General features: G+C 31.0%; 1 long non-coding RNA gene and 1 other non-coding gene across 2 annotated transcripts; both read left to right on the forward strand.

The window, feature by feature from the left end:
* Nucleotides 1-1,495: 1,495 nt before the first annotated feature.
* LOC128294827 (small nucleolar RNA R71) lies at nt 1,496-1,602 on the forward strand. The gene has a single exon (XR_008285134.1). It is a non-coding gene; the product is annotated as a small nucleolar RNA R71 (small nucleolar RNA).
* A 9,912-nt stretch (nt 1,603-11,514) lies between these two features.
* Nucleotides 11,515-12,819, forward strand: LOC128294164 (uncharacterized). Its single transcript, XR_008284441.1, has 3 exons — nt 11,515-11,637; nt 12,080-12,151; nt 12,745-12,819. It is a non-coding gene; the product is annotated as an uncharacterized LOC128294164 (long non-coding RNA).
* Nucleotides 12,820-14,125: the final 1,306 nt, after the last annotated feature.

The following is a 14,125-nucleotide window of genomic DNA, read 5'->3' on the forward strand; positions in this document are numbered from 1 at the left end:
CACGAGCTTGAAGTTTAATTGTCTCATCACCTACACGAAGTATCAATTCACTTGTGCCAACATCAATGATAGTTCTAGCAGTTGCTAAAAAGGGACTTCCTAAAATTAAAGGCACGTCATTGTCCTCTTCCATGTCTAGAACAACAAAATCAATGGGGAATATAAATTTATCAATTTTAACGAGTACGTCTTCAATAATACCCCTAGGAAATCTGATTGTTTTATCTGCTAATTGAATGCTCATCTTAGTTTGTTTGGGTTTCCCAAGACCTAATTGTTTAAACATTTTATAGGGCATGACATTAATACTTGCCCCTAAATCAGCCAAAGCATTGTTAACATTTAAACTACCAATTAAACAAGGGATCGTAAAACTCCTTGAATCTTTCAATTTGTTGGGTAGCTTATTCTGTAGAATGGCTGAGCAAACTGCGTTCAACTTCACATGCGACGCCTCATCCAACTTCCACTTATTTGCTAAAAGCTCCTTTAAAAATTTAACTGCATTTGGCATTTGTGAAAGAGCTTCAATAAATGGTAAGTTAATATGTAATTTCTTTAATAATTTAAGGAATTTACCAAATTGTTCATCCGAGTGGCCTTTCCTTGTCGCGGTGGGGTATGGCACACGAGGTTTATATTCTCTACTTACCTATTTTTTCTCACTGTGGTCCACCTCATCCTTACCTTTACTTACCACAAGTCCTTACTTCGGTTCTGGTTCAAGTTCAACTAACCCTTCTTCATCTCGAACAGTAATCGCATTAAGTTGCTCCATTGGGTTAGTTTTAGTATTATTCAGCAAGCTATCTTATGCTCGCTCAGAAATTAACTTAGCAAGTTGTCCTATTTGAGTTTCGAGCCCTTGAATCGATACTTGCTGATTTTTAAGGACTGTCTTGGTATTCTGAAAATGAGTTCCTGACACCAAGATGAATTTTGTTAGCATCTTCTCAAGGTTCGACTTCTTTTCCTGCTTGTAAGGTGGTTGTTGAAAACCTGAGGGATGTTGTAGCCTTTGATTTCCTTGCCCACCCTACGAGAAATTGGGATGGTTCCTCCAACTTGTATTATAAGTGTTGCTGTATGGGTTATTTTGAGGTCTAAAATTATTATTACCCATGCATTGAACTTGTTCCTCCTCGGTGCTAGGGTTGAAAGTTGGATAATCTGTGTGTACTCCACCTCCACTTAATCACACCTCATCACTAGATGTACCTGAGTAGAACTATACAAACCGTCAATCTTTTTATTTAAAAGTTCTGCCTAGTTAGATAGTATAGTAACCGCGTCGAGGTTGAAAACACCAGTAGCTTTTGTCGGCTTCGTTCTCATGACTTGCCACTGATAGTTATTCAGTAACATATCTTCAATAAATTCATAAGCCTCTTCAGGTGTTTTGTTGTTCAATGTTCCACCAGCGGCTGCGTCAATAAGTTGCCTTGTTGAGGGGTTCACACCGTTGTAAAAAGTCTAAACCTGCAGCCATAGAGGTAACCCATGGTGAGGGCACCTTCTTAATAAGTCATTGTATCTTTCCCATGCATCATTCAGAGTTTCTAGATCCATCTGCACAAAAAAAGATATATCATTCCTCAATTTCGCCGTTTTAGCAGGTGAAAAGTATTTTTGTAAAAAAATTTCAGTCATTTGTTCCCAAGTTGCGATTGACCCTTAAGGTAACGAGTTCAACCACTGTTTAGCTTTGTTCTTCAATGAGAATGGAAACAACCGAAGGCGAATGGCATCCTCAGAAACGCCATTGATCTTAAAAGTGTTGTAGAGTTCCAGAAAACTTGCCAAATGAGTGTTTGGATCCTCATCCTGCAAACCACTAAACTGAACAAACTGTTGTATCATTTGAATCGTGTTAGGTTTCAGTTCAAAATTATTTGCAGCAATAGCAGGTCTAACTATACTCGATTCAACTCCTGTTAAAGTAAGTTTAGCATAATCATACATAATACGAGGAGTAGGATTCTGATTTACTAGGTCTGCAATAGCCACAGGAGGTAATTGATTATTTTGATTATCAGTCATCTCCTCGATTGTGGTTTGAATATCATCCTCTTGTCCTTCCTCTATGTATTGTAGGCTTCGCCTTATTTCTCTTCTATTTCTGCGAGCTGTGCTTTCGATCTCACTATCAAAAAGTAGAGGTCCTGACGAGTTCCTTCTAGTCATAAACTATAAAAACCTGCCCGAAGTAAATAAAAAAATTAGTAATTTAAGCAAAAATTAAATTAAATTGCAATAAAAATAAAAAAATGGCAAAAGTAATAAAAATTAAACGTTCCTAATATCTTAGTCCCTAGCAACGACACCAGAAACTTGATGGTTGTTAAACTAACTATAAATTCGACTAAGGCAAGCGTACCTATCAAATAGTAGTATAGTTCTGGTGAGACCGAAAATATCGTATCCACGAGGACTAAAAGTACTAGTAATTACTGTCTTTTTATTATCTAGCCTAAGAATTAAAGTGTGTTTTTAAACTAAAACTAATTATCTAATTAACTAAGATTACGACAAAGATGAAGTTTGGAAAATACTTTAGGAAAAACCGATGGAGAAGACAAAACCCAAGGAAGAATCCACTTAGACTTCACTTATTACTTCTGAATTAGACAATTTATTCACTTAACTAAATCTGTAGAAATCCCTAATTTATGTTAATATCTCTTTCGAGACTAAGAACAACTGACTTTAGGTTGATTAATTGAAATCTCTTTCTAATTAAAACCCCTATTATCGTATTAACTCGATCTATGGATTCCCTTATTAGATTTGACTCTAATCCGATAGATTTATGTCGTCCTATCTCTAGGATTGCATTCAACTCTGCTTAATTATGAATGATCTACTCTTAAACAAGGATTTTTTCTCTACTGAATAAGCACATCAAAACCTGAATTAATACCCTGAAATATTAAAACAAGAATTTAGAACTCACAATTAAGAATAAGAATAAGTCTTTATCATATAATTCAAATAGTAATAAGATTCATCATAGGGTTCATCTCCCTTAGGTATTTAGGGAGTTTAGTTCATAATAATAATGGAAATCATTTCAAAGTTTGGAAGACAACAAAACATAAAGAAACCCAAAAAACTTCTAGGAAATTGGATGGAAATCTTCAGTCTTGGTGTAGATCCTGGCTCCGAGGTGATTCCGATGGCTGTCCTTCAGTATTTTTCTGCCTCCAACTCTGTGGCTCCCCCCTAATCCTTTTTTAGGGTGTTTATATAGGCTTTAGAATGCTTCAAAACCCTCAAAAGTGCCCTTTTTCCGAATAAAACTAGGCTTGGGCTCGGTAGGGACACGTCTATGTGCCATACTGAGTTGGTTCTTAGTCGACACGGCCATGACACACGGGCATGTGGTTTGCCCATGTGCCTCACACGGGCGTGTGGTTTACCCGTGTGGAAGTGTCTGGGTCGTGTGAAACACTATTTTAAGCCCAATTTGACCGTTTTTGGCCCATTTCTCGCTCCTTTTGCTATCCTAAGCTCTTTTGAGTATAAAATATGAAATTAAAGGATTAGGAGCATCGAATTCACTAAAACCAAGAAAAAATCATTCATAAATATGCTAAGCATGTGGTAAAAATATGTATAAATTATGGTTTATCACCTGCTTGCATTTAGACTAACTTATAGACAAAAACTTTTTCTGAACATTCATTTATTTCAACATACTTATATGGAAAAGATTGAAACATACTTGGAAATTTAAAAATTTACGCAAATATTACCTTACCCCCTTTAAAAAGAAGCAATGAATGAAAACTGAACACCAGGTAGAATAGCAAGAAAGAGAGGTGAGTCATGAAGACTGCTTAAATACCAAGTCTTTCTCAAGAATCCAATCCTAGACATGTTCATTCCCATTACAACATCAATTCATTTTTTTCTAATGAAGAGACATTAAGTTTATTTTATTCATGCTGATGAATTAATTCTGAATCCATTTGTAAATTAATTCACTTTTGATGTTCATGGTGTGATTTACCTAAATCCTAAAGTAGTCATTGACCATGCATATGCAACTCATATGCTTTGATATAAGTAGAAGTTTATGCTCTAACGATGATCGAGCTCATAGCTGATATGTTGGGTACATGACTTGTGTATGGTATTGCTTTACTAACACAGCAAAATTCATAGCTCAATTAAAGAGTTAATGATATCCTCTCATTGGCATTATATGGATTGATAAATATGGAACGTGACCACATGTTGCTTGTTCTCGAATGAGCAATTTATCACAGTCAGTTGTTGACAGTGATTATAATAATCATTAAGAAAACACAATGGTGACAATGAGATAAAATAGGATTGCATTGAATGAATGGATTTAACTTAAAAGGAATCAAAGATATCATATGAGGGTAACACACACATGACGAGTTCATTGGACAAAGTAGTTGGATGAATTGATTTCGTAAAAAGTATACAATAAGGAGTTTTTAATCGTGGTACTTCTTGTGGACTGACTCCATGATTAAGTAATTGCAAATTATCAGAACGATGCTTCTCAGCATAATTGCAATCATTAGAGCCTAATTGTATATGTTCGATTGGCCCCTCTGTTAGCTCAACAAAAGCTCAATCGTACTGCATTTCAATTAGAAGAATATTTTACGACTTTGGGAATAATTTAATTAAGTCGATTTATTCGATGTGGAATTAAATTAGGTGGTCATGAGAATTGTTTAACTAAAGAATTTGATTAAAGAAATTTCTTGAAAAAATAATTTGGAAAATCTAAGTGATTTTTAGAAAAATTAATTTTTATCAAGTAAAATTAAATTAATCAAATAAGATAAAATTAGTATGATATTTTTGGAAGTTAATTTTCAAGTCAGACAATTGGCCCAATTGGTAATTAAACTTGAAAATTAGACATAAGATCATCAATTGGTCTCAAGAGCACAAAACCAAGACTAAGACCCAAAAACTGGTCGAACCGAGCCCGGTATGTGAACCGATTCGACGGTCCAACCAGTGGCTAGACCGAACCAATTGGCTCGTCATTGACCCGAATTAAATCGGCAGCAGCCGAACCGGTTCAAGGTGTCGTAAGGGTGTTGCACCTACATCACTGAACACAGCGGTGCCGGTGACTGTAACAACGACATCCCAGTAGCCGGCGGCAGTTGGTTGTCGGTGTTTGAGTAGTGGAAGAGTTATACTCCTACTGGAACTCTACCAGAGAATTTGATTTCAAATTAATTATTCCAAAAATAATATTATTTTAATGGTTTAATATTAAATTAAATTTAATACTTATCTTAATATTATTTTATTAATTTAATATTGAAGTGATTATCTTAATATTAAATTTAATTTAATATTTATCTTGTAGATAAACATTCTATTATTTTAATAAAGTTTAATATTAAAGTGATTAAGTTTAATCATAGTTGAACTCACTAAACTCTCCTTATATCATATTTATCTCATTTAAAACTTGACCCAAAAGTTTAGAGAAATTAGAAAACTACCTCACTGGTAATTTTTGTGAAAAATTTTCTAATTCAAAGCGAGCCCACGCTCGACAGACGTGAGCTTGAGGATAGTAGAGAAGACTACTCGATCAAAGCGCTCATTCTAGACTAATCGAAAAGGTACAATTCTGATTAAGTGTTTATTACTTTAGACATCATAACCAAGATCTTGTTTTGGAAAAATTTTTAGAACTCTAGTTTTTCCCTAAATTTATTTTCTGTTGCACTTTTCAAACCCACTTTTTCCAACATGTACATCACAAAGCAAATTTATTAACCATTCTGCTTCTTTAGATGCAACAGCTAATGCAATCAATTTGGTTGCCATGGTGGAATCAGTAATACATATTTGTTTCTTGGTACCTCAAGAAATGGCGCCTCTACCAAGAATGAAGATCCTTCCACTAGTAGAAGCATGATCTTCCAAACTTGTAATCCAACTAGCATCTGAATACCCTTTTGAAACTGAAGGATATCCATTATAACACAACCCATAGTTAATAGTTTTTTTAAGTACCTAAGTACTCTATTCAAAGCTTGTCAATGCAAACTACTTAGATTACTTTTGTACCTACTCTATTTCCCAACAGTATATACAATATTTGGTTTTGTACAAGTCACTATATACATAAAACAACAAATTAGACTTTCATATTTCAATTGATTATTTTTCCTACCAGCATTAGATACTAATTTTATTTGAGGGTCCATAGGTGTAGATGCTGGTATACAATTGAAAAGATCAATTTTTTTAAGCACATTTTCAATATAATGTGATTGTGATAAAGCTATGTGCTTTCCTTTCGGGTTTTTTAATCTCAAGAATAACATCTGCTACATCTATATCCTTTATAGCAAATTTGTTTAATAAGAATTTCTTTGTTTTTTCTGTTTGTTCCAAATTTGTGCCAAATATGAACATGTCATCTACATATAAGCAAATTATGAAACCTTTTTCATTTTCAGATTTGCTATATATGCACTTATCGGATTCATTTATTCTATAGCCATTAGTTAGAACAACCTTGTAAAACTTCTGGTGTCATTTCTTGGGTGCTTGTTTAAGTCCATATAGAGATTTAACAAGTTTACATATCTTATGCTCCTGTCCTAGAACAACAAGCCCTTCCAGTTGTTCCATGTATGCTTCCTCTTCTAATTCATCATTTAAAAATGCAGTTTTAACATCTATTTGGTGAACAACCAAATTATACATTGAGGTAAGTGATATTAAGAAACTAATCGTAGAAATTCCTGCTAATGGAGCATAAATATCAAAGTAATCAATACCTTGTTTTTGTATAAAACCTTTGGCTACCAACTTTGTTTTAAATTTATCAATGGTTCCATTGACCTTGTTTTTATTTTTGAAGATCCATTTACAACCTATTGGTTTGGAACCCGGTGGAAGATCAACTAACATCCAAGTTTGATTTCCCATTATTGAATCTATCTAATTATTTATTGCTTCTTTCCAAAAAGCAAAGTCTTGAGGTTTCATTGTCTCTTCAAATGTAATAGGATCATATTCCGTATTATAACAATAAGGTATCTTATTGCCTATACTTTAACATTTTCCTTCTATAAGGAACATAATAAAATCTGGTCTAAAATCTTTGACTTGTTTAATCCTTTTACTTCTTCTTAATTCTTGACAAAATTCATCATTATTATCAATTTGTTCCAATAGAGTCTCATTCTCATTTGAAGAATGAATTAATTGTTGTGGCTACAATTGTCTTGAAATAAAATTAAATATATTTTCATCAAAAATAGCATCTCTTAATTCAATAACAGTATTAATTGAAATTGAATCATTTGGTTCGATTACCATGAACCTATATGCCTTGCTATTATGTGCACATCCTATAAATATGAATTCAATTCCTCTTTCACCTAACTTTTTACGTTTAGGTGTTGGAACTTTGACAATAGCTTTACAGCCTCAAATCTTCAAATAATTAAGGTTTGGTTTCCTTTTATCCCATTGTTCATAGGGGGTTATTTTAGTTTTCCTATTAGGAACTCTATTCAATATATGACAAGCTGTTAGAATAACTTATCCCCAAAAACCTTATCCAAAACCTAAATATGATATTATTCAATTTACCATTTCAATTAAGACTCTATTTTTCCTTTCAGCTACTTCATTTTGTTGTGATGTGTAAGGGACTAAAACTTGATGGATAATTTCAGTGGATTCAAAATAACTTGGATTATAGTATTCTCCACATTTATCCGATTTTAAGCACTTGATAAATGATTCACATTGAAGTTCAACCTAAGATTTATAAACTTTAAATTTATCAAGTGTTTCATCTTTTGAATGCAATAAATATACATAGCAATATTTAGAATAATCATCATAGCAATATTTAGAATAACCATCAATAAAAGTAACAAAATATTTCTTTCCACCTAATGTAGGAATACTATACATGTTACATAAATCACTATGTATCAAATCAAGCAACTTTGTTTTCCTTTTAACCTTAGAGAAAGGGTTTCTCGTAATTTTAGTCAACATACATGTATTGCATTTTTCAATATTATTATTAAAAACATGAATTAAATCTAACTTATGCATATCATTCAATTTTCTATAATTCAAATTACCTAATCTATAATGTTGTAAACAAGAAGATTCAACCATATAAACAGAAATAATATTTTTATTCTTATTAATAATTTTGAGTTTGAACATGCCCTTATACTTATACTTATACCCTTCCCCTACAAAAATTCCTCCCTTAGATAGAATAAACTTATTTGTCTCAAAAACAAGTTTGAAACCAAACTTATTTCACAAACTTTCAAACAATAATTTATTCCTAACTTCTAGTATATAATATACATCATTCAAGGTTAAAACCTTTACAGAAGTGAATGGTAGTCCAACAGATCCGTTGCCTTTGATTGCTGCAGTGGAAGAATTTCTCATGTACAAGATATTGTCATATTCACATTGTGTGAACTTTGTGAACATGCTTTTGTCTTTGCATACATGTTTGGTTACTCCAGTATCAATCCACCATGCATTATCATCTTGTGCCATATTAATTTCAGAAATCATGGCAACAAACTTTTTGTAATTATCAGCCTTAGAAGATGATTTCTTCTTTAAAAATCGACATTCATTCTTGAAACGTCTGACTTACCATAATGATAGCATGAGCCCTTTTGTTTTTTTTTTGAACTTAGGTGCTTTATTAATTTGTTTGAACTTTCTCTTGGATGGTTTAGTAGTTTGTACTTCCTTCGTAACATGCATTTTGGCATTTTTTAAAATCTAAGTGCTGATCTTGCTTTCGATATTCTTCTTCAATACAAAGATGGTTTGCTAAAGCCTCAAGAGATTTTCTTTTTTTATGTTTTGGACTTCTTTTAAAGTCTTTCTAGAATGGAGGAAGTTTGTCTATAATGGAGGATATAACAATCATTTCATCCATTTTCATATCGTATTGCGTAAATTGATTCAACATTTTTTCAATGTCACGAAATTGTTCCATAATAGAACAACCATCAATCATTTGATAATTATTGAAACGACTAATAAGAAAGTTCTTACTTGTAACATCTTCGGTCATGTATCTTGTCACCAATTTGTCCCATAATTCCTTAGTTGTGACTTCATTTTGGTAGGTGTCAAACAAAACATTGGATAAACCATTCAATATGTGGTCTATGCACAAGTAATCAGCATTGTCCCATTTTTGTCTTTCTCAAGTTGCAACAACAGGTTCATTTTCATTCTCTTTTGGTCTTGGAGTATCCAAAACAGAGGCAATCTTTAAAGTTGATAATAAGAAGTGCATCTTTTTCTACCATCGTTGGAAATTGCCACCACCAAATTGATCAAGTTTGACAAAGTTGGAAGCCAACTCCCTTAGTGTTTCACTTTCATGTGTTGTAGTATTCATCATGATAATAAAACCTTAAAATTGTTAGTACAAATCTTCAGTGAGGAAAATCTTGAACATACGAATGGAACACGAACAACAACTCGAACAGAAAATGAAGAAATAGGACAAGGATCCAAAGCGTATATCAAGCCACTATCTTTAAAGTTCTATTCACCCTCACCTATACTTGGTGTGCAAATGAGATTTAAGCAAATGAACATTGATGATATAATAAAGTCCGATGACTATTTGCATTTTGCACTGACAAAAAAAAAGTCCACTACGCACTGGGCAATGTATAATAAGAAAATCGATTTCTATAAAAAAAAAATTTGCAGTAACTCTTTATAGAACAATCTAGTAATATTATAAAATGGAGGAAAGATAGAAAGAATTTTTAGAACTTGTTGGTATATTTCCAAATGAAATCCCATTCCTATTTATAGGAATTTCATGTCTTTTCTAAAGACATCTTTCAATAGGTGTCTTTTCTAAATAATAATATCTTTAAAAGAGACATAATTATTCATCTAATATCTCTTGATTAAACATAATTATTCAAATAATATTGTTTGAATAGTCATAATTCTTTGTCAATAACCAAAAGATATATTTTGATTAATTACACCCTTTCATTTATAGTTATTGGAACACTATAAATATTGTTGAAAATGTTCCAACAGTGCAGCCATCCCCATGACAATATGTGATATGTTATTATGAAGATCGAATATAGTCTTAGTGGATCTACTCAGGGACGAAGTCAAGAAATTTTTCTTGATGGCAGAATTAAGTTGTATATTCTTATAAGAGCTAAAATGTAATTTTACAATTTTAATAGTTTATATATTTATAACTTTTAAAAGATTAAATCAAAATTTTATCATTTTGAGGGAGGCCAAACTGTAATTTTACCTTTTACTAAATTAAAGGGTCAAAATAAAATTTTTCATTTTTAAGGGGTCAAGTCTCCTACCCGCCCGTCTTCACCTTTAGATCTACTGCGTAATACCAAGTAGGAGATTCACATAGTGATCAAGTTACACTCTTGTAATTTATTTTTGTTATTTACTTTTGTTTAAGCTAGATTTAGGTTTAGTTAAAGTTAAATATTATTAAAAAAAATCTTTAGACCATGCCTAGTAAACATAATTACTATTTGATTTTAGTTGATGATTTTAATGATTTTCTTTCTTAAGAAGATAAAGAGAAGGGGACTTCTGTCTCCTACTTTGAGATTTCAATGAATGTCTAAACTTTTGTAAAATGATAAGTAGTATATGTAACGACCCGAATTTTACGGTTATCGAAAAAGTTTATTTTCAGGTCTCTGTTTCTGAAAATTAGATTCGTAAATATTTATTAAAAATATTTACGAAGTTAATTGAGTGATTAATTAGAGTTTAATAAGGTGAATTAACTTAAATTGAGGCTAAATAGGTATAAGGATTAAACTGAATTAAGTGTGAAAGTTAAATTATAGATTAAAAGAAAATGTAAAGGACCAAAATAGCAATTATGCCATTAGTCCTAATTTAGGCGACAAAAGATGGAAAAATCTAATATTTTTCTTAGAATAATTAATTTATTATTATTATGGTTATTATTATTTAATTGATATTAAATTATTATATTATTAAATAAATTAAAATAGTGACAAATGTGTAGTAATAAAATATACATGTGTAATAAATATTATACATACATTTGTAATACATGTATGTATTTACTTATTATTTAAGTAAATGTTATTATATTAAAATTATTATTGTATATTAATTAAATAGAGTAAATAAATAAATGAATTAAAGAAAGACAAATGTGTGATGATGATTAGATACAAGTGTATTAATAAAAGTACATACATTTGTAATACTTGTATTTAGTTATTAAATAGATAATTATTAAGTAAAAGATATTTATTAATTAAATAATTATATTATAAGATTTTTATGTAATAAATAAATTAAATTATGACAAATGTATGGTTATAAATAGATACATATGTACTAATAATATATACATATATAAATAATAAATAAGTATTACTAATTTAAGTATAAATAATATATATATATATATATAATAGTTTAATGAAAATAAAAGAAAGAAAAAGGAGGAAAGAAACAGAATAGAAGAAACGAAATAGAGAAGGAAGGAAAAAAAAGAAAGAAAGGAATGAAGAAAAGGGAAAATTGAGGGTTTGAAGCTTGAAGTCTAAATAGGTAAGTCAATTTAGCCCTTTTTACTTAATTTTGATGTTTTAAAAGTCTTGGAATAAGGTTTTGATGGAACTAAGTTGATATTTTGGAAGATATTAGATTTCTAAATATGGATCATGTTGAATAAAATGATGAATTAGGGATTAAAATTGATAGAAATTCAAGTTAGAAGTGAAATAAGGATTGAATTGTAAAGTAATTCATAAGTTTTATGCTTTAATGACTAAATTGAAAGAAATTCGAAATTATAGATTTATGGAGGAATTAGAGGGTTGAAATTTGGTTTTAAGTGATAGTTGAGTGAAAAATAGAGAATAAATTGTAAAGAAAACAAGTTAGTTTGAATTGGGATTAAATTAGAAGTTATGTAAATATTGAGTTGAGATTGGAATAAATAAAATGAAATTGTATATTGCTGAATTTTAAATTGTTTTAATTTTCGTAGTTAACATTGTACCGGATAGCTCGGCTAAGTAAGAAAAAGGCAAAGTCGACGAGGGTTAGCTCGGAAATTACGGTTTGTATTTCTATAATCCGAACCTAGTTATTAATTGTTATTTTTTTATTCAATGCATTTATTAAATGTTGAAGTGAGAATTAGTTTATAATGGAAATGGATTAATTTGGTATCTGATGAATTTATATTGATTGAATTAAATTGAATTATATATATATATATATATATATATGTGTGTGTGTGTGTGAGAGAGAGAGAGAGAGAGAATGTGATATTATGCAATTATGATAATTGAATTTTGGGTAAATGTTATGATAAATAATTAAGATGAGAATTATTTGTATTGTGTCTTTATAATTGAAATGAATTGATTTAGTATGTGATAAATTTATTGAATTTATATGAATATATGTGATTGATGTGGAAATTGAATATTGAATGTACGTTATATTGAAAAATATATTGGTTAGAAATGTGATGAAATTAGTATGAATAAGTGATTATTGTGAAATCGAATATTTGTTATTGAAAAGTGAATTGAATTATATTGAATTGAGTTGTAATTAAATTGAGAATGAAATTGAAATTGAAAAGTAATATGGAATACTCTATTAACTAGTCGGGCTGAGTCGGATATAATTGGCATGCCACAGGATTTGGAAGGGTACGGGATTTATCGGCTTTGCCGATCAGGCACTTTATGTGTCGTATATCAGACATTTTATGTGTCGTATCAGGCACCTCGTGTGTCGTTTCAAGCACTTATGTGTCATATATTGATCAGGTACTACGTACCGTTTAGGCACAATGTGCCGTACTAGTGTGTTTGGGTTGGAATCCGTGTATCCGTCAATGTTTGAGTCATGTTAATAGGAGTAAATGAAAATACTGAATGACTGATTTCTTTAATGATTGATTGTTACTGAATAATAAAGATCAATTGACCGTTATTGAAATGGAATAAGTTATAAATAATTTATATATGAATTAAATAATTGAATAATTGTAATTGTATATGATTTTAAGTGTTTGTTATATATTTTCATTTCATTAAGTGTTCGGATTATAGAAATACGACTGAGTTCATACTCAGCGTACGGTTTGTTTCCGTGCGTAGGTTAAGTTAAAGCTAGAACGTGGAATCAGCATCCCAAGCCGATCCCGAATTCAATGAGATAAAGCGTGTTAATAGTTGGTAATGGCATGTACCTAGGATATTTTATGTGTGCGTATTTTGAATTGTCAATGTATTGATGAAATATTTAGAATTAGGTAATGGTATATAATAGGATTTGGCTTAATTGTTATAAATTTGAATTATTTGATAATTTGTTAAATTTGTGATAAGTGTAAATAATTATTTTACTTAATAACCGTAAATAAACTGTACTGACTGATAATGCCTCGTAATCCTGTTCCAGGGACGATAAAGATTAGGAGGCGTTACATTTAGTACACATGGTCAAACTTACATGACCCTGTAAACCTCGTTCAAGAAAGATTATATTATGTTTTATCAAATACACAATGATGACTAATTTCATACAAAGATGCATATGTCGCTTATCCTCCTAGCACTAAGATCCTATCATTGCCCCTACTTTTAACCCGTTCACCCTCAAGACCAAGGCCTACAACAGGCCTTTTGCTTTCAGAAAAATGTGGATGCAACATTCAACTTCCCAACCAATCCTCAATCACTTTTAGTCAAACCCTAATAGGTTTAGGAGGAAGATGCTTTTGGATTGCCACCACCATTGAAGCTTTCATGGCTCCCTTGAAGGATTGGAACCAGGAAAATGCTTTTGGAAATATATTTAGGGGGAAGAAGCAAGTTCTTTCTTGACTTAGTGGCATTGAAAGGGCAATAGAAAACATCCTAAATATGTTTCTATTCAAACTCGAAAATGGCAGTATCCCAAATTTTTAAAAGTGCAAAGTGGCACATGATCTCAACTGCAAAAAGTAGGGTTGTGAAAGAACAAAGTGTTTGTTGAACAATTCATATAAACAGTTAAGTTTTTGTTCATTTAT

The sequence above is a fragment of the Gossypium arboreum genome, chromosome 6, assembly GCF_025698485.1.
Source record: "Gossypium arboreum isolate Shixiya-1 chromosome 6, ASM2569848v2, whole genome shotgun sequence".
Lineage (NCBI taxonomy): Eukaryota > Viridiplantae > Streptophyta > Magnoliopsida > Malvales > Malvaceae > Gossypium > Gossypium arboreum.